We start from the raw sequence: 21,657 nt of genomic DNA, 5'->3' as shown, positions 1-21,657 counted from the left end.
CTGCAGGGACCTGATGTTTCTGACCTTCATGCATGTTATGTACAGAGCCTTGCCACATGCCAGGCTAAACTGAGAGAGAGAGAGGTGAGTGGAAGGAGTATGAGGGAGAACATGTAGGAGAGAGAGAGAGAGAGAGAGAGAGAGAGAGAGAGAGAGAGAGAGAGAGAGAGAGGGGGGGGGGGAGGAGAGGTAGAGAGAGCAAGGGATAGACAGGGAGGTAGAGAGATGGCGGAGAGGGGAGGAAAGGAGGTAGAGAGAAGGGGGAGAGAGGGGGTGGGTGACAGGAAGGCCGAGAGAGGGGAAGAGATGAAGAGGGACAGATACAGGGAGGTAGAGAGAGAGAAAGAGAGGGAGGAGAGGAGAGATGGAGAGAGATGGGAGGGTAGAGAAATGGGGAAGGATAGATACAGGGATGTATGGAGAGGGAGAGAGAGGGAGGAGAGGAAGGAGATGGGCAAGTACTTCTCAGTCCTTGCCCCACAATGGTGGAACGAACTGCCCACCACAGTTAGGACAGGGGTGTGTGTGTTGGCATTATCTGTGTGTATGCTGCACACTGAAGTGTGTCAAAGCAACACACAGCTTATTCCAATAGACATGTCTTCATTGTGTATGTAAGAGAGAGGGTGGGTTGTTGGGTTTACAACCTGTACTGAGATGTTACTCAATGTTGTTAGTCACAACACACTTAAAACACAGAACCATTTTAGACAATATTTACAAATATTACAAATATAACATTTACACATTTACAGCTTAATCCCTAGTCACCCTTGTTGCAGTTCTGGTCCAAAAGCCTTTTTATTTTTTTGTGTGTTTGTGGATAGCGTTGGCTAGATTTTATGTATATGCCAAAAAAGTAGCTCAGTATCACATCTTGGACTCACGTTACAATAATCATGTTTGTTTTAAAAAAAACAATCACTATTAACACTTTGAGTGCCAGCAGGGGGTGCCAGAAATAGCGCTTGAGTGCCAGCGCTGTAGTGAATGGGAGGGCGATCACATTTGCGAACGCATAAACTATATCTTAAATTATGGCTTGTGTCTAATACGCCTGTCGCTTATCAATGACTTATTTCCAGTCAACATTGTTGAAACGGATTGTTTTTTAATCGGTTCATTTCCGTTTTATACCATTTTGAAAAACGCTCGTTGTTCTGATCGCCATTCCAAATATCGACGGCGTTTATTGATCCAACGCTGGGTACTGGTAACATATTCCACGCTGTTCTGAGGTTGGGCAATGACTGGGATCGTCTCCAGTTACATGCCTGACAAGTAAAATGTGGATTCAGGACTATTTTTTTCCCATCCATTTCATTCAGTCCAATCCAATGGGTGCAATACCATCCGGAGAGACGATAGGGGGCGGTATTTTCCCTGTTCGAGCTCAGACAGATCCCCACTGGTAACGTGAGGCTAGATTGATGACAAATGAATGGAAATCGATAATAAAAAAATAACGATTAAATAATGAGATTTCTCGTTCTTGGCACTCAATGCATGGCATGAACTAACGAGTTTCTCGTGGCTGGCACTCAAAGTGTTAAGCGTTTGAACAACAAGTGCCACACCTTTCACCCTAGTCGCAGAACTGGACAGGTTAGGGTTAGTGTGAGATTGTGGTCTGGAACACAGCCCAATTGCTGAATACACAGGAGAGGAGATAGGAGCGTTTTCAAGGGTTTTAATGAAATGAGCAACACAGGAATTGGGGGGAATAGAACAGGGTTATGTTCTGTCTTGTGGCTGGCGTGGCGGCAGCGAGCGAGCAAGTGGTCCTAGTTCTTGTCTTGGGGGCTGCTGGGCTGCAGCGGGTGAGCAAGTGTTCCTCTTCGGGGACAGGAAACGTCCAGGGGCACAGGAGAGAACAGGTTAGAGCAAGGCAATACAAAGGGTAGATTCCAGCAGAGCTTTAGGTAGAGACGTCGTACCTGGGTAGTGGTATTTAATACCACGACGACTTCTGGTCAGCGTCGAGGAGTAGAAGTAGGCACCTCATCAGGGGGGGATAGGGTGCAGCTGTGAAGAGTGAGGTGCCTGACCGTGTGTGAATTAGGAGGATGGAGTGCAGCTGGGCTAGGTGGCGTGATGTTAAGTGATGCTGGCCGTATAAGGGTAAATGGAGGAGTGGATGGAGAAGGAGAGGATGAGGAGGAGTGTGTAGTGGATGGAGAGGGGGATGAAGAGGAGCGTGTGGAGAACGTGAGGGGAAAAGGAGGGGGAGTGAAGTATGCCCGTGCTGTGATTATGACAGGACTTCCCCCTCCACGGGCGCCTCCCGGCGGCCCAGGCTTGTCAGGGTGAGCCCGATGAAAGTCCCGGATGAGACCCGGGTCCAGGATCATTGGCCGGGAGATCCAGCTCCGCTCCTCCGAGCCGTAGCCCTCCCAGTCTACCAGGTACTGGAAGCCGCGGCCGCGGCGCCACACGCCCAGCAACTCCCGGACCACGTAGGCCGGGTGGTCGTCTATCACCAGCGGAGGAGGGGGCTCTGGAGCAGGGGGAGACAGGGGACTGGAGACCACCGGTTTGAGCTGGGAGACATGGAAGGAAGGGTGAATGCTAATATGGGGGGGGAGCTGGAGCTTGACAAGAGAGGGATTTATGAGGGACAGGATCTTGTAGGGCCCCACGAAACGGGGGGTTAGTTTCCGTGAGACGGATTTGAGTGGCAGGTCCCGAGATGAGAGCCATACCATCTGACCTGGTACATAGTCGGGAGCCGGGGTCCGGTGGCGGTCAGTGAAGCGCCGGTTCTGGTCCGTAGTGCGGAGCAGCGCAGCCCTCGTCTCCTCCCAATTGTCCTGCAGCGGCGGAGATGGTCTTGCACCGACGGCACAGCGATCTCATCTTCCTGGGCAGGGAACAGCGGGGGTTGGTAGCCCAAAGATGACTCGAAGGGGGACTGACCTGTGGCCGCCGAAGACAGGGAATTGTGGGCGTATTCGACCCACGGCAGGAAGGTGCTCTAGCCGAAGGGGTCCCGGGCTGTTACGCAGCGGAGTGCGGATCCCAGGTCCTGGTTGGCCCGCTCCGACTGGCCGTTGGTCTGTGGGTGGAACCCGGAGGAGAGACTGATTGTGGCCCCCAGAGCCCGACAGAGAGCCCTCCAGACCTGGGATATGAATTGAGGGCCCCTGTCGGAGACGATGTCTGCCGGGATCCCATGGAGTCGGAAGACGTGGAGCACCATCAGGTCAGCAGTCTCTGCAGCAGAGGGGAGTTTGGGGAGAGCAACAAAGTGCACAGCCTTTGAGAAACGGTCAACAATGGTGAGGATGGCTGTGTTACCATGTGAGAGGGGAAGGCCGGTGACGAAGTCCAGGGCGACGTGCGACCAGGGCCGACCGGGGACAGGGAGCGGACGAAGGAGCCCGGCGGGCGGTCGATGGGAGGCACCTTCGCCTTCGCACGAGCACAGACGGTGCACGCCAGGACGAAAGCGGGGGTGTCCTCTCTCATGGTGACCCACCAGAAGTGCCTCTTCAGCAGGGATAGTGTCCGGTCGATCCCAGGGTGGCACGCGAACCGGGAAGCGTGAACCCACTCGAGCACCTGGGAGCGGACAAGGTCAGGGACAAAAAGCCGGTTAGGTGGACCGTTACCTGGGTCCGGCTGGGCATGCTGTGCCTCCCTGACGATGGACTGGATCTCCCAGGTGGCGGTGGCCACCAGACAGGATGTGGAGAGGATGGTGTCGGGGTGTGTGGGACTCTCCTCGGGGACAAACTGCCGGGAGAGGGCGTCTGGCTTGGTGTTCTTGGTCAGGGTAGGTCTTACCCTGTAGGTCAGGGTAAAATTAAACCTGGTGAAGAACAGCGCCCAGCGAGCCTGGCGGTAGTTCAGGCGCTTGGCCGTTGAGACATACGCGAGGTTCTTGTGGTCCGTCCAAACCAGGAAGGGGACCTCCGATCCCTCCAGGAGCTCCAGGTTCCCGATGTCGTAGTTGACCTCGGCTGGGGTTAGGCGGTGTGAGAAGAAGGCGCAGGGGTGCAGCTTCTGGTCGGTGACGGAGCATTGGGAAAGAACCGCCCCTGCTCCGGTGCAGGAGGCGTCCACCTCCACCACGAACTGGCGGGACGTATCCGGCTGGATGAGGATGGGTGCGGTGGTGAAGCGCCGGCGCAGCTCGGCGAAGGCGGAGTCCACTGCGTCGGACCAGACGAAGGGCACGGAAGGTGAGGTTAGTTGGGTGAGGGGCGCCGCGACCAGGCTGTAGTCCCTGATGAAGCGCAGATAAAAGTTGGCAAACCCCAGGAAGCGTTGGAGCTGCTTGACGTTGGTGGGACGGAGCCAGTCGGACACCGCTCTGATCTTCTCGGGGTCCGCCCGGATCTTGCCGCCCTTAATGATGTAGCCGAGGAAGCCGATGGAGGAGACGTGGAACTCACACTTCTCCGCCTTGACGAACAGCTTGTTCTCCAGAAGACGCTGGAGGACCCGGCGGATGTGCTGGACATGATCCTCCATGGAGCGGGAGAAGATCAGAATGTCGTCTAAATAGACGAAAACGGGGCGGTGGAGTACATCACGGAGAACGTCATTGACGAGGGCCTGGAAGACAGCAGGGGCGTTGGTCAGTCCAAAGGGCATTACCTTGTACTCGAAGTGGCCGAGTGGTGTCTTGAAGGCCGTCTTCCACTCGTCTCCCTCCCGCATGCGGACAAGGTGATAGGCGTTCCTGAGGTCCAGTTTTGTGAAAATGGTGGCACCTTGCAGGGGCTCAAAAGCAGAGTCGATTAAAGGCAGGGGGTACTTGTTTTTTACCGTGATGTTGTTGAGGCCCTGGTAGTCGATACAGGGGCGAAGGGAACGATCCTTCTTGGAAATTAAGAAGAATCCTGCGCCGACAGGAGAGGAGGAGGGGGTGATTATGCCCGAGGCCAAGGATTCGTGGACGTACTTCTCCATTGATTCTCTCTCTGGGCGTGAGAGGTTGAACAGGCGACTAGCGGGGAGTGACGCTCCGGGGAGTAAATCAATGGCACAGTCATATTGGCGATGAGGAGGCAGGGAGAGAGCCTTTTGCTTGCTAAAAACCGCTTTTAAATCATGGTAGGCAGGCGGAATTGCAGACAGATCAATGTTCTCATTGGGGGGGTGTGAACCGGCGCCCTCTAGTCGCGGCCGAGCCGATTGCAGACATGCAACGTGACAGTGGGCGCTCCAGTTGATCACTAGGCCGGTAGGCCAATTGATAACGGGGTTGTGTAACTTGAGCCAAGGCATGCCCAGGACAATGGGATTGTGGGGAGAGTTGGTAACGTGAAACCAAATATTCTCGCTGTGATTCCCGGATAGCAGAAGGCGGAGGGGTATGGTGTGGCAAGTAATCCGTGTGAGAAGTTTCCCGTTTAACCCCCTGGCGTCACGGGGTATCGGCAAGGCGTCAGTAGCGATGTTGTAACGGGAGACTACTCCGGCGTCGATGAGGTTCTCGTCGGCCCCTGAGTCAACCAGGGCGGATAACGGGAGTGATTGGTTATTTAGACACAGTGTGGCGCGGAATAGCATGTTTGGGCCGGAGCTGGGAGCGATATCAAGACTCGAACAGACGCCCAGCGCTACTGTCGAGCCCCGTCGTTTGGGCGAAGCGGGCATGAGGCAACGGAGTGACCTGTTTGGCCGCAGTACAGGCATGCTCCTGTGGCGAGCCTGTGTCGGCGTTCGCTGGGGGGAGACGTGAGCGGTCGAGATCCATGGGCTCGGAGGAACTATTTTCTTCAGCGCGGGTGGCGTGACGAGGCGGACCGGGTATAGGCGAACAAGTGGTGCTAGCTTTCTCTCGACGACGTTCCTGAAGACGCATGTCCAGTTTCCTGGCCAAATGGATTAGCTCGCCAAGGGAGGTGGGTTTTTCTTTGGTCGCGAGCTCGTCCTTTATAACGTCGCTCAAGCCTTGGCGGAATGCGCCTCGCAACGGTGTGTCCCCCCAGTCGGAGCCGGTGGCGAGGATGTGGAACTCGATAGCGTATTCGCTTACACTGCGGCCTCCCTGGTGGATCGAAAACAAGCCGGAGGCCCCCTCTGAGCCATCTGGAGGGTGGTCAAATACTTTACGCATGTCGTCGACGTACTCGGAGTACGAATTGCAGAGGAAGGAATTATTAAAGTGAAGAGCGGTGGCCCATTTCAACGCCGCGCCTGTGAGCAGAGCCGACAGGTAAGCTACCTTAGACCTATCGCTGTGAAACGTGTAAGGTTGCTGTTCGAACACCAATGAGCACTGAAATAAAAAAGCACGGCATCTGGAGACGCTTCCGTCATAACGCTCTGGTGCGGGGACAGGGGGTTCTCTATGCGGGGGACTCGATGCAGCGGGGGAAGCGGCTGGTAGAGCCTGCTGTGCGACGTGTGCCTCGATACAGTGATATTGTATTTCTCGCTCAGCGGAGTCGAGGGCGAGAGCGGCCAGCTGCGCCGTGACGGCGTCTAGGGAGTGAGCGAGTTGGTCGACCCGGGCGGTCTGGCCGTTGATGATACTCACAGAGTTTCTGAAACTTTTTCCATTCCTCGGTCTCGTGTACAGCTGGTGCTGTCATCGTGGTCGTGGTATTCTGTGAGATTGTGGTCTGGAACACAACCCAATTGCTGAATACACAGGAGAGGAGATAGGAGCGTTTTCAAGGGTTTTAATGAAATGAGCAACACAGGAATTGGGGGGAATAGAACGGCCGTTATGTTCTGCCTTGTGGCTGCCGTGGCGGCAGCGAGCGAGCAAGTGGTCCTTGTTTTTGTCTTGGGGGCTGCTGGGCTGCAGCGGGTGAGCAAGTGTTCCTCTTCGGGGACAGGAAACATCCAGGCAGGGACGGCGGTCCTTGGGGCACAGGAGAGAACAGGTTAGAGCAAGGCAATACAAAGGGTAGATTCCAGCAGAGCTTTAGGTAGAGACGTCATACCTGGGTAGTGGTATTTAATACCACAACGACTTCTGGTCAGCATCGAGGAGTAGAAGTAGGCACCTCATCAGGGGGGGATAGTCAAGTCAAGTCAAGAGTCAAGAGTTTTATTTGTCACGGCATACAAGTATACAATGAAATGCGGGTGGTCTTGCCCGCAACGATGTGCATTACAGTAGTACAACATATAATGGAATCCATATAGGATAGGGTGCAGCTGTGAAGAGTGAGGTGCCTGACCACGTGTGAATTAGGAGGATAGAGTGCAGCTGGGCTAGGTGGCGTGAAGTTAAGTGATGCTGGCCGTATAAGGGTAAATGGAGGAGTGGATGGAGAAGGAGAGGATGAGGAGGAGTGTGTAGTGGATGGAGAGGGGGATGAAGAGGAGCGTGTGGAGAACGTGAGGGGAAAAGGAGGGGGAGTGAAGTATGCCCGTGCTGTGAGTATGACAGTTAGGGGGTTAGGGTAACCCTAACCCCCTAACCATAACCCTAACCCCCTAACCCTAACCCTAACCACAACCCTAACCCTAATTTAAGAAATGGTTAAAATCCTGAAAATGAATAAATATTCGATATGTATGGTGAGGACTGCAGTTAATAATGATATTCATGAAAAGAATTGGAATAATACATGAAAAATATATGTTTTTACTGAGATCGCAGGTTCGGTCACTAGGGATAGTGCTGTGACAAACTGTCAAAAAGGGCTTTCGTTTTTGAGATACCCCTACCGGAGGTAGAACAAAACACAAGCATGTTTTTCCTCATCTCTAAGGTCTCCCATATATGAAATGGATTCTTGTATAAAAACGTGTTAAATTGATAGATATTGTTATACACCCCCAAAGGAAAAAATAACCAAAATATAGCCTGGCCGTATGGGAGTTGACATGCTAGCAGTCAGACAGTTGCTTAACCTAATAGAAAAACCTGGATGTGAATATCTTTATGCATGTAGGAAATATATACCTATGTACACATACTTAAAATAAGCAGAAATGTAAAAAATGAATATCTATGCAGAATGTTCTCATTTACTTTGTAGTAGCTCTGCCATGGATTGTCATAGAAACACATATGAGGGCTTTTTCAGAAGGGTGTGGTTGTGCTGAATCCAGCAATACCACATGTGTAAATATAGCATGCATGGTCAGGGAGTTACATCAGTAAATGTATGAGGTGTCCTAAATGAAAGAAAATTAAACATTGACATAATGAAGTCTTCAGTCGAAAGCCCATTATCAGTGGTGAGAAGCATGTTGACAAATTCAATGTTACTGCAAAGTAAAGTCACTTGAGGTAATGTTCTGGTCTATAATGTTAATATATTTATGATACATTTAATAAATTATACATTTCATATGATACATTTTATGATACTTCATATGGAAACAAAGATCCAATTGAATCAGGTTGAAATTAAAATAGAACACCTTTATTTCAATCTACTGCGTTCTGAGCCCCCTGCTGTATTCACTGTACACACACGACTGTGTGGCCAGGTTCAGCTCCAACTCCATAGTGAAGTTTGCGGACGACACGGTGGTTGTGGGGCTGATTTCTAACAATGACGAGAAGGCCTATCTGGAGGAGGTTGATGAACTGGCACGCTGCCTACTCCTGAACATTGGTAAAACCAAAGAGCTGATCGTGGATTTTAGGAGAATACAACAGGGGACACACACGTCACTGCGGATAAATGGGGCTATTGTGGACAGGGTGAATAGTTTCAAGTACCTGGGAGTCCACATCACAGAGGACCTGACATGGTCAACACACATAGATGCTGTGGTGAAAAAGGCGAAACAGCGCCTGAGACAGTTAAGGAAGTTCCGAATATCGGGGAAGATACTCCACTCCTTCTATTCCAGGGCTGTAGAGAGCATTCTGACTGGAAACATCACTGCCGGGTTTGGAAACAGCACGGCACAGTACAGGAAGGCCCTCCAGAGAGTGGTGCACTCAGCAGAGCGTACTATGGGTATTGCACTACCACCCCTGCAGGACTTATATAACAGGAGGTACAAATCCAGAGCCTGCAGAATAATGAAAGACCCCCACCACCCCAACAACAGCCTGTTCAAGTTACTGCGGTCAGGCAAGTGCCTACGTACACACGCTGTGAGCACAGAGAGACTTCGGCTCAGCTTCTTCCCCCAGGCCATCAGAACACTGAACTCTCCACTCACATGAGTACACATGAGTACACATGAGTACACATGAGCACACACAGACACATGAGTACACATGAGCACACACAGACACACACAGACACACACACACACACACACACACACACACACACACACACACACACACACACACACACACACACACACACACACACACACACACACACACAACACAAAAGGAAAGAACAGATGTGGTTTTTGTATAGTATAGTTTAGATATAGTAAGTAATACATAATGACGGAGTTAAAATTGTATATTGTATAGTAGTGTACATAGGAACCAGTGCCTTCTCAGGAATTTAGCATGTCTATTTTTATCATGCACATCTTATGTCTTACCTGTTTTTTTTCTATGTCTATTTTATTATTGTATTATTGCACAATCGATGCAGGCATGACCACCCACATTTCACTCTATGCCCTGGTATGTATGTGACAAATAAACCTCTTGATTCTTGATTCTAGCAACACATCACTGTCACTCATCCACATTATCATCAGTGACAAAATGGATCATGAAAGACATTGGAATTTGCTGACATCATTGCAGTTTCCATCTTTACAGTACAGGTGGGTGATGTCTCGAACTTACTTAGGTGCCGGTGCTTTCTGGAACATCACAGGTTCAATGGTCCCATCTTCTCTGAGCCTCCACCGTCACTGGGTTCCAGAGAAGAGGATTGGCCCGATGGCTGTGACACCACACTGCTGTTTGGTACAAGGCTCTCAACACATGTTGCTGGAAGGTCTCTTCTGTTGGGGGTAGATTTGCAGCTGATGAATCTGTGGTAGATGCTAGTGTGTACCTCTGCTCATCCAGGTTTGTGCAAGGATGTCCATTCTCCATTTTCTTTTGGCCATACAGGAGGAGGGCATACTGTGTTCTCTGACAAGATTATCTGTGGCCCTGCATTGATTATGTAGTTGCTGACGACAAAGCTACATAGAGCAGCCTTGTTCCCACTGATCCTCAGGTATTGCCTGTAGTTAGGAACACTTGATTGTCCTGTGATAATATGTGTTGGTCTGCTGGTTTGGATGGTGCCTCTTCTTTGTCTTTCAAGGTCTTTGATTGAGTGTTGATGGTCATATCTGTCAAACACTATAAAAAACACAGTTGATGCCTTCCTTTTCCATTAACGTTGCTAATGGGACACACTGACCCAGATCATTGTATGTCTGAAAGGGCACAGAGAATCTCTTCAGAGAAGACAGTCATCTTGGCAGGTGGCTTTGAAAATGGTGAGGAGGTTAAGACGATTAGCAAGTCAGGCGTTGACTGCTTGACAGATCTTTATAGTGACCAGGAGGAGGCTGACACAAGATTGGTGTTACATGCAATACACCTTGCACAGTCACATTCTCGTCTCATTGTCAAATGTGATGATACAGATGTGCTGGTTTTGCTTGTGTACTATTCAAGCAAAGGGATGTTTGGATCCTCAACAGTGTTCATGCACTCTGGACATGGCCCAAAGGAAAGATCCATCGATCAGAAGCTTGGAGCAGCACTTTGTGAGTGTTTACCTGCATGACACGCCCTCACAGGTTGCGATAACACAAGCAGCTTGTACAGAATTAGGAAGACCACTGCATTCACAAGACTGAAGACCCATCTGAGTGAGTTAAAAGAAATGGCCAATTTTAGACTGTCTGAAAGCCTAGAGGAGGCTTTTCCTGTGGCAAGAAAGTATGCCCTCCTCCTGTATGGCCAAAAGAAAATGGAGAATGGACGTCCTTGCACCAACCTGGATGAGCTGAGGTACACACTAGCATCTACCACAGATTCATCAGCTGCAAATCTACCCCCAACAGAAGATGCCTTCCAGCAACATGTGTTGAGAGCCTTGTACCAAACAGCAGTGTGGCGTCACAGCCATTGGGCCAATCCTCTTCTCTGGAATCCAGTTGGTAGAGGGTGGAGGCTCAGAGAAGATGGGACCATTGAACCTGTTATGTTCCAGAAAGCACCGGCACCTAAGTAAGTTCGAGACATCACCCACCTGTACTGTAAAGATGGAAACGGCAATGATGCCAGCAAATGCCAATGTCTTTCAGTGGGCTTGACTTGCACTGCGTTTTGCTTTTGCTCTTTCCCTGACTGCCCAAATATGATCCATTTTGTCACTGATGATAATGTGGATGAGTGACGGTGATGTGTTGCTAGAATCAAGAATCAAGAGGTTTATTTGTCACATACATACCAGGGCATACAGTGAAATGCGGGTGGTCATGGCCGCATCGATTGTGCAATAATACAATAATAAAATAGACATAGAAAAAAATAACAGGTACGACATAATATGTGCATGATAAAAATAGACATGCTAAATTCCTGAGAAGGCACTGGTTCCTATGTACACTCAGGGCCGCCTCAGGGGGTGTGCGAGCAGTGCGGTCGCACAGGGCCTCGCGGGAAGGGGGGCCTCGCAAAATTAAAAATAATTTTTTTTTCTTTTCTTTTTTTTTTCGAGGCCCCCCTTCCCGCGAGGCCCTTTTTCATCACAGACCTAAAATCTAGTTTTGCTTATATGCTTATATATTTCACATTAGACACGTTTGTAGAATGTGTCTGACTTGTTCCTGCCTCTGCAGACTGCAGTGTTCCGGTTTCTGCGGCTCTGCTGCTCTACAGATTTTAGGATAGTGTTTCCGGGCTCTTCTCGGACCCACGAGGTACAGGGATCTAATTCAGCGCTATTCAGAGGAGCGAGTGGATGTCTTTTCAAAAGCAGCATGGATCAGAAGAAATTACACCGTGGGCCAAGAAAGTCTCCTTCCAACTTTACCATTGATACTGCGTTATGGTGAGTTCATGCAACCTATTATATTCCCGCCGTGGATCTCTCTCTCTCTCTCTCTCTCTCTCTCTGGAGCCAAACTGGTCGACTAGCTGTTGTAGTATGGAGTTAGTAGCTAACGGTGTGTGGCCTGGTGTCAGCGCCTGTATTGCTTTTCTCATGTTGTAGTTTCAGTGGTAGCCGCATAGCTTGCTTCTGCGTTAGCTAATGGTTAGCGATAGCCTGGTTGAGCTAACTGTTAGCCACGACGTTAGCTGCCGACTGCGCACGTTCGTTTGATGCTATCAGTTAGCCTAGGCTAGAGTTAGCTGTTAGCTTGTGCTACAACCATTGACATTAGCCGTGAGAATAGCAGGGGGTTCTGGCACTCTGACTACGACATCATCTTTGACAGAAGATGTAGTCGGGCCTGCACCATGACAAGGCTCTGGCCATAGCATAGCTTATTTTGTCCCGCCAGCGAGAGGCCTTTCGTCAACGTGGAGACCTGTGTTGCGGCCTTTCGCCCTGCGTTCCTTGGTGCAGGTAAGATAAATGAAAATGTAATGACATTACCCCACTCTTCCTTCCTTCCCCTCCCGAATGTTTTGTTAATAACGATGTTTTTTTCCAGGCAAAACATATGCTACTTAACAACATTTGGAGATACAACATGTGCTGTGTGTGAATGTCTTGGTCGTTTGTGTAGCTTGGGTAGCGTTGGCCAAAGCTGTGTGTGGCCTGGTGTCACAGTACCTGGCTAGCCTATTTAGCTGATGTCGTGTCGGCCATTGGCTCCTTGCTGCTTTGTTTTCTCTGGTATAGACCCTCTTCTCTTTGGATTTAAGTGTTGATCTTTGTCCTTTTGGATCTCTCATACATGCTCTCTCTCTAACACACACACACACGACAAACACACATGCTCTCTCTCTCTCTCTCTCTTTCTAACACACACAGTCTGCCTATGGCGGCCTTTCTCGATGGCTAGGCTGTGCTCGCTGAGTCTGTACCTAGTCAAGGATCTTCAGTCACAGTGCTCAGGTATTCTGCCACTGTGTACTCTCTGTTTAGGGCCAAATAGCATTTCAATTTCTTTCCAATGTGTCTCTCTCTCTCTCTCTCACTCTCTTTGGATTTAAGTGTTGATCTTTGTCCTTTTGGATCTCTCATACATGCTCTCTCTCTAACACACACACACACGACAAACACACATGCTCTCTCTCTCTCTCTTTCTAACACACACAGTCTGCCTATGGCGGCCTTTCTCGATGGCTAGGCTGTGCTCACTGAGTCTGTACCTAGTCAAGGATCTTCAGTCACAGTGCTCAGGTATTCTGCCACTGTGTACTCTCTGTTTAGGGCCAAATAGCATTTCAATTTCTTTCCAATGTGTCTCTCTCTCTCTCTCTCTCTCTTTGGATTTAAGTGTTGATCTTTGTCCTTTTGGATCTCTCATACATGCTCTCTCTCTAACACACACACACACGACAAACACACATGCTCTCTCTCTCTCTCTTTCTAACACACACAGTCTGCCTATGGCGGCCTTTCTCGATGGCTAGGCTGTGCTCGCTGAGTCTGTACCTAGTCAAGGATCTTCAGTCACAGTGCTCAGGTATTCTGCCACTGTGTACTCTCTGTTTAGGGCCAAATAGCATTTCAATTTCTTTCCAATGTGTCTCTCTCTCTCTCTCTCTGTACACTGTATATTGACTGTAGAACGGGAGCTCTCTCTCGCTCTCTCTCTTGCTATATGTTGACTGTATCATGCCCAGCCTCGGGCAGCGCTATTATTTAAGAATATGTTGACTGTATGAAAAAAAATATATATATATATAATTTTTTTATTTTTATTTTTTTACCTTTTGGGCGGGGGGGGGGCTCGCGTTTAAATCTCGCACAGGGCCTCGCATTTCTCCCAGGCGGCCCTGTGTACACTACTATACAATATACAATTTTAACTCCATCATTATGGTTTAGTTACTATATCTAAACTATACTATACAAGAACCACATCTGTTCTTTCCTTACAGGGACTTTTATATTCTTCATTCCTTTAAAGTGACTTTTCCATTTAGTTTAAAGTGATTGTTTAAAGTGGTTGCAGCATGTGTGTTGTGTGTGTGTGTGTGTGTGTGTGTGTGTGTGTGTGTGTGTGTGTGTGTGTGTGTGCTCATGTGAACTTGTGAGTGGAGAGTTCAGTGTTCTGATGGCCTGGGGGAAGAAGCTGAGCCGGAGTCTCTCTGTGCTCGTAGCGTGTGTACGTAGGCGCTTGCCTGACCGCAGCAGCTTGAACAGGCTGTTGTTGCGGTGGTGGGGGTCTTTCATTATTCTGCAGGCTCTGGATTTGCACCTGAACTTCCTTAACTGTCTCAGTTGATAGAGGCGCTGTTTCGCCTTTTTCACCACATAATCCATGTGTGTTGACCATGTCAGGTCCTCTGTGATGTGGACTCCCAGGTACTTGAAACTGCTCACCCTATCCACAATAGCCCCATTTATCCGCAGTGACGTGTGTGTCCCCTGCTGTATTCTCCTAAAATCCACGATCAGCTCTTTGGTTTTACCAATGTTCAGGAGTAGGCTGTTATCCCGGCACCAGCGTGCCAGTTCATCAACCTCCTCCCGATAGGCCTTCTCGTCATTGTTAGAGATCAGCCCCACCACCACTGTGTCGTCCGCAAACTTCACTAAGGAGTTGGAGCTGAACCTGGCCACACAGTCATGTGTGTAACAGTGAATACAGCAGGGCATTCATAACATTATTTCGCGCGATTGGCATGGGGGGCTCTGCTGCTCGGTGCTGCTTGAGACAGACAGACAGACAGCCCAGACTGGAGAGATACACGGAGCTGCGCGCGGGCTGCTCCTCAGCCGGTGCTCGGTGCTGCTCCCCCGGGCTCGAGACAGACAGACAGACAGACAGGAGGGATATACACAGTGCTGCGCGCGGGCTGTAGGTTACACTCTAATGCGCACGGACGTTGGTGAGGGCACGCAGATGGTATCTACTGCGCATGGGCGTTTTCGCAACAACGGCTCCGTGCAAATTACACGACTGTTGTCGGCGAGTTTTGGCGCTACTCAAAAACGGAAAACACAATTTAGCATTTTCAGTAGGGCCACAACGTATCCACCAAAATCCGCCAAAAAACGCATTTCTGTGTAAAAGGGACAGCAAACGTATTCAAACGTATTCAAAAAACGACCACAAAAACACTAGTCTAACCATGGCCTAAAACACATTGATACGAACTCCTATTACTATAATACAATGCTAGAGGCTGAAAAATGACATTTATAGTACATGTCACCTTTAAATGTATCATAAATATATTAACATTATAGACCAGAACATTACCTCAAGTGACTTTACTTTGCAGTAACATTGAATTTGTCAACATGCTTCTCACCACTGATAATGGGCTTTGGACTGAAGACTTCATTATGTCAATGTTTAATTTTCTTTCATTTAGGACACCTCATACATTTACTGATGTAACTCCCTGACCATGCATGCTATATTTACACATGTGGTATTGCTGGATTCAGCACAACCACACCTTTCCGAAAAAGCCCTCATCTGTATTTCTATGACAATCCATGGCAGAGCTACTACAAAGTAAATGAGAACATTCTGCATAGATATTAATTTTTTACATTTCCGCTTATTTTGTGTACATAGGTATATATTTCCTACATGCATACAGATATTCACATCCATGTTTTTCTATTATGTTAAGCAACTGTCTGACTGCTACTGTAGCATGTCAAGTTTGAAATCTCTTGGAGCTTGTATTATTAATCTACATGAGTTTATATGTCTCAAGTCCCATACGGCCAGGCTATATTTAGGTTATTTTTTCCTTTGGGGGTGTATAACAATATCAGGTTTTGCAGTAAAATATTTGTATACAAGAATCCATGACATGCTAGCCTGAGGGAAAATAGGAGAGAGGGAGGAGGGGAGGGGGGAGGGAAAGATGCGAGAGAGAGAGAGCGATATGGAGAGGGGGGACTAGAGGAGAGGAGAGAGAGAGAGAGAGAGAGAGAGAGAGAGAGAGAGAGAGAGAGAGAGAGAGAGAGAGAGAGAGAGAGAGAGAGAGAGAGAGAGAGAGAGAGAGAGAGAGAGAGAGAGAGACCACCATTTCAAGCTGGAATATACAAGGTCTGAGGTCTAGTGCCCTTGGACCAAAGAGCAGAAACCCAGACTTTATCACAGAAATGTCAAACACAGAACTAACCAGCCCGGGACATTCAGACGCACCAGCCCACGCATCGGCCCCGAAACTGGCCCACACAACGGCCGTTATGAAACACTCGTCCAGTATTAAACAACCCAAGGCTGTGGCTAAGGAGTCTATAGTGAAAAATCAACATGCACTCTCTCAAAAAATATTGTTGTGCTGGGAATTGCTCCCCTTAATTGTCATCAGATGAAAAAATTTACAATTCCCGCACTCACTTTTTCTCTGCTTTTATTGTCGTCAACGTTTCGGCTATTCAGCCTTCATCAGGACAGTGGCATGAAACAATGAGGTCTCACATTCATTTTATACAATTCCAAGGTCTGTTTTGGTTGATTGCATAACAGGGAGCACCTGTGCCTTCCTGTCAATAAACCAATTGGTTGAGCTTGCAGCCCCACTGGGTACTGCAGCAAAAAGAGAGACAGAGTTAGAAATGCAATAATTCAACCTCAGAACAAAACATTTTTGAAACATCGAACAGTCATATTTACAACACAATATAGTTTAGCATATTTAATATACAGCAATATGACCGAATCATTGTGAAACATTAAACCATCATCAATGGGATTCAGTGGAACAGTTTACAAACACACACTTAAATCCAGTTCATCATTGAGTCCAAAGGTGGTCCCAAATGTTTGAAGTTCCGTTATCCAATAGGCTTCTCTCTTGAGAAGCATCTGTTTCAGATCCCCCCCACATCTAGAAAGGACCACTTTTTCAATACCACAGTAACTGAAAGCTGTGATTGGATGGTTGGCATCTTTAAAGTGCATGGCTATAGGGCTATCTGGATTATTATTACGAATAGCTGAACGGTGTTCAGATATTCGTGTTTTTAGTGCTCTTGTTGTCATTCCAACATAGGCTTTGGAGCAGCTGCATTTTATTAGATAAATGACCCCAGTTGTTGAGCATGTTATAACTACACGAATTTTATAGATTTTCCCTGTAAGAGGGTGTGAGAAAGTCTTACTTCTAGTGGTACAATTACATTGTGCACATCGTCCACACTTGTGGTTGCCATCAGGCAGAGATGGCATGCTGCTTGATCTTTCAAATAAACAGTCTGCATGTACAAGTTTGTCTTTCAAATTCTTTCCTCTACGGTAAGTAATTATTGGTGGAGAATCAAATAAGTGGCCTACATTAGGATCACTTGAGAGGATATGCCAGTATTTCTTGATAGAATGTTTTATTTCATGTGATCTATCAGTATAATTAAGAACACAGACAGCTGATGGCTTTCTTTTTGTCTTTCTACCCCCTTGTGTTTTTGTTTTTACTTTCTGAAGGGCCCTGTCTATGCATTCATCTTCATATCCTCTTTGTTTAAAACGTGATTTCATTACCTCAACTTGGTTGTCAAATCGTTCTTTTGTGTCACAGATTCTTTGCAATCTATGGAACTGTCCTATTGGAATAGCTTCTTTCACATATTGTGGATGGTAGCTCTCCATGTGTAAAAGGTTGTTCCTATCTGTATGTTTTCTAAAGAGATCTGTCACTAATTTGCCATTTTCTTTTGTGATACATATATCTAAGAAGTTGACAGTGTGGTTGTTATATTCCAGGTTAAAAGTAAGAGATTCACTTTTGCTGTTTAACCAGTCTGTGAATTCTATAAGTAGTTCTGTTGATCCCGTCCACAAAAATAGAACATCATCTATATATCGTTTCCAATATTTGATGTATTGCAGGTATGGGTTCTCTGTACTATCTAGAATATTTGTCATTTCAAACAGTCCAACGTACAAGTTTGCATAGTTAGGAGCCATTGTGGTTCCCATGGCAGTTCTTTTGATCTGCAGGTAAAAATCTCTATCAACACTGAAATAGTTCTTAATTAGTACCAGTTCAGCTGCCTCAAGTAAAAATCTATTAAATTGTGCATTACTGTCTTCTTTGCTGTTCAGAAAGATCTTTAGGGCCTCTAACCCCCCTTGGTGGGGTATATTGGAATAGAGACTTTCGACATCTAGTGTACACAGTATAGTAGATTCAGGGACATGTTCAATGTTTCTCAATGACTTAAGTACATCATTTGTGTCTTTGACAAAGGTTGGCAGTTTGAAAACAAATGGCTTTATGTAGTGATCAACAAAAACTGAAAGTGGTGCTGTAATCGAACCTATTCCATGCCACAACCGGTCTTCCAGGTGGATGTTCAATGGACTTATGGATTTTTGGTAGCGTGTATAATACTGGTATAGTTGGTGACTTTGCATACAAGAAATCAAGATTCTTCTTTGTGATAACTTTGTTGTCTAAGGCTATCTCCAAAAATTCTTTTACTTCCTTTTGAAATATTTTGGTTGGATCACCTTTCAGTTTTCTGTAATAGTTTTCATTTGACATTTGTCTCTCAATTTCAGCTCTGTAGTCACTAATGTTCTGAACTACAACGGCTCCTCCCTTGTCTGCACTTTTGATTATTATTGTCTTGTCTCTTTGTAATGTCCTTAACCTCGTGTTCACCCTTAGATAGATTTTCACATGAGGTATATTTTCTTCTCTTATATATTCTCTCAATATCATCATTCACTAAACGGCAGTAGGTGTCAATAGAGGAATTTCGTTTATTTGGGGGAACAAATTTACTTTCAAGTTCAAGTTCAAGTTCAAGTTCTTTAATAGTTGTCATACAGAAGTACAGAATACTTTCATACAAAATGCTTCTTACTGTTACGCTCCAGAGACTGTGCAAGACAAGATAAGTATCAAATAACATAATAACATAATATAGCATGAATTTAGAAGAAGAAAATGAGGTCACAGTGTTCGGTATAGACATATGTACAATGTTCTGAGTTACCATATAATATACAATACACAATACTATGCAGTGTACTAATGTACAGTACTATCTAGTGCAAAGCAGAAATGGGATGAGGTACAATTTTAGGTACAATTTACAGTAAGGTGTACGAGTTGTAGTGCAATCCTTCATCCATAAATATAAAGTGTGGGGAGTGGGTGCTACAGTGTGTTTGTTTAAAGTGGGTGTGTGCTATAAGTGTGTGGAGTGGGTGCTACAGTGTGTTTGTTTAAAGTGAGTGTGTGCGTGTGGATGTGTGTGCTATGTGCGTTTGGTGGTTGTTGTTGTGTAGTGTTCATTCATTGTTCGTTTAGCAGCCTGATGGCCTGGGGATAGAAGCTTCTTCTGAGTATTTCTGTGCTCGCCTTGAGACTCCTGTATCGCTTGCCTGACCGCAGCAGTTCAAAGAGGCAGTTGTTCGGGTGACTGGAGTCTTTAATGATTCTCTTAGCCTTGCCCTTGCAACGCTTGTAGTAAATGTTCTGGAGGGTGGGGAGCCCCCCTCCAATTGTGCGTTCGGCTGAACGTGTCACTCTTTGTAGTCTGCTTTGGTCTTGTGCAGTGCTATTCCCAAACCAGGAGGTGATGTTGCCGGTCAAGATGCTCTCTATTGTACATGAGTAGAAGTTCTTAAGGATCTTCTGGCTGACTTGGAACTTCCTTAGGCGCCTGAGGAAGTAGAGGCGTTGTCGTGCCTTCTTCACAACACTGTTAATGTGTGTGGTCCATGTCAAGTCCTCGGATATGTAGGCTCCGAGGTACTTAAAGCTGTTGACTCTCTCAACCGGTGCCCCGTCGATGCTGAGGGGGCTGTAGTCCTTGACCCCCGACCTCCTGAAGTCCACAATCATCTCCTTTGTTTTGCTGACGTTCAGGGAGAGGCTGTTTTCCTGGCACCATCCCGCCAGGACCTTGACCTCTTCCAGGTAGGCCCTCTCGTCGTTGGCAGAGATCAGGCCCACCACCACTGTGTCGTCAGCAAATTTGACGATTGTATTGCTACTCCGCTGAGCCACACAGTCGTGTGTGTACAGGGAGTAGAGGAGGGGACTCAGAACACAGCCCTGGGGGGCCCCTATGTTGAGGGTGATGGATGAGGAGGTGCAGTTGCCTGCTCTCACCACCTGGGGTCTGCCAGTCAGGAAGTCCAAGACCCACTGGCAGAGGTCATAGCCCAAGCCCAGGTCCCTGAGCTTGGCTATGAGTATGGAGGGGACTATGGTATTGAATGCCGAGCTGTAGTCGATGAATAGCATTCTCACTTTGTCCTTTAAAAGAAAAGTTCTTACCCCTAGATCCATCTGCAGTATCAACAGCAGTATCAGTATCACAGATAAATGGTTCAGATTCCACATTCTCAGATTCAATAGATGTTTCTTTAGGTGCAAACAATTCTTTGAGTCTTACATTCCTAGAGAATCTGAAAAAATCACATTTTGCATCAAATACATTATCTGTGTGTTTAGAAACAAATGTCAATCCTTTACTTAAGACAGAAACTTCATCAGGAGTCAGTGTCTTACTGGATATGTTGATCACATTCTCCTCATCTGTGACTGGGCTCGTGATCTCGTCCAGGGTGGATCTCGTTGGTTTGGTCTTGCCTCTCCCCTTGCCACGCCTGGTCTTCTTGTGTAGCGTCCCCGGCCTCTGTTGTTGGGTTCGGGCCTGGGGTCTAAAAAAGGGTGGGCGTTGAGGGACCCATCCGAAGTGTAGTCACTCTCTGATGTGGCTGGATTACTGCGGTTCGGCCATCTTGGTTTTGGGCGCCCACTTCTTGGAGTTTGCTTCTTCTGCCAGAAGTATACTTCTTTGTTCTTGTAATCTGCCTCATCTCGTTGGAATTTCTTCTGTTTGTTGGCTGTTAGCTTTGCTTCTAGTTCTTTTTGCATCTTCTTAATGTTCTCAATGGTCTCATTGCATTTTGCAATGTCAGTGACTTTCTCTAACAATTCAGAGGTGGTTGTTTCTATATCCTTTCTGATTTTCACTAGATCTGACTTTATCTCATTAACTATCAATGCCATGAGGTCTATTGAACATTTGTTCAAGATCTCAGTCCAGCGTTTGCTGAACTGTTCATTATCTTTACACAGTGTAGGCTGCTTTTGGATCCTTAGTCCTCTTGGTATAATCTTTCTGGCATAATAGTTACAAAGTGTCTTTCGGTGCAGGTCTAACCTGACCTCTTTCTGAGATAAGTGATCTAGTTTCTTTACCATATCATCACTGGTTCCATCTCTTGGCATCATTAAATCTTCTCCGCCATCAAAAATCTCCTCATAGTCTTGTTGAGAAAACTCAAAAGTGGTTGCATATTCCACAGGATCTGCCATTTTCAGACTTTTTGTTTGGCAAGCAGAGTTCTATGTATTTCTTTAGAGAGGTGCTATGTTGTAGGGTGGGGGATCCCAAATAGTATCTATAGTGAAAAATCAACATGCACTCTCTCAAAAAATATTGTTGTGCTGGGAATTGCTCCCCTTAATTGTCATCAGATGAAAAAATTTACAATTCCCGCACTCACTTTTTCTCTGCTTTTATTGTCGTCAACGTTTCGGCTATTCAGCCTTCATCAGGACAGTGGCATGAAACAATGAGGTCTCACATTCATTTTATACAATTCCAAGGTCTGTTTTGGTTGATTGCATAACAGGGAGCACCTGTGCCTTCCTGTCAATAAACCAATTGGTTGAGCTTGCAGCCC

This window comes from Notolepis coatsorum (genome assembly GCF_963971535.1).
Source record: "Notolepis coatsorum genome assembly, chromosome: 9".
Taxonomy (NCBI): domain Eukaryota; kingdom Metazoa; phylum Chordata; class Actinopteri; order Aulopiformes; family Paralepididae; genus Notolepis; species Notolepis coatsorum.
The sequence above is the reverse complement of the archived record's forward strand: the minus strand, read 5'-3'. Positions refer to the sequence as shown.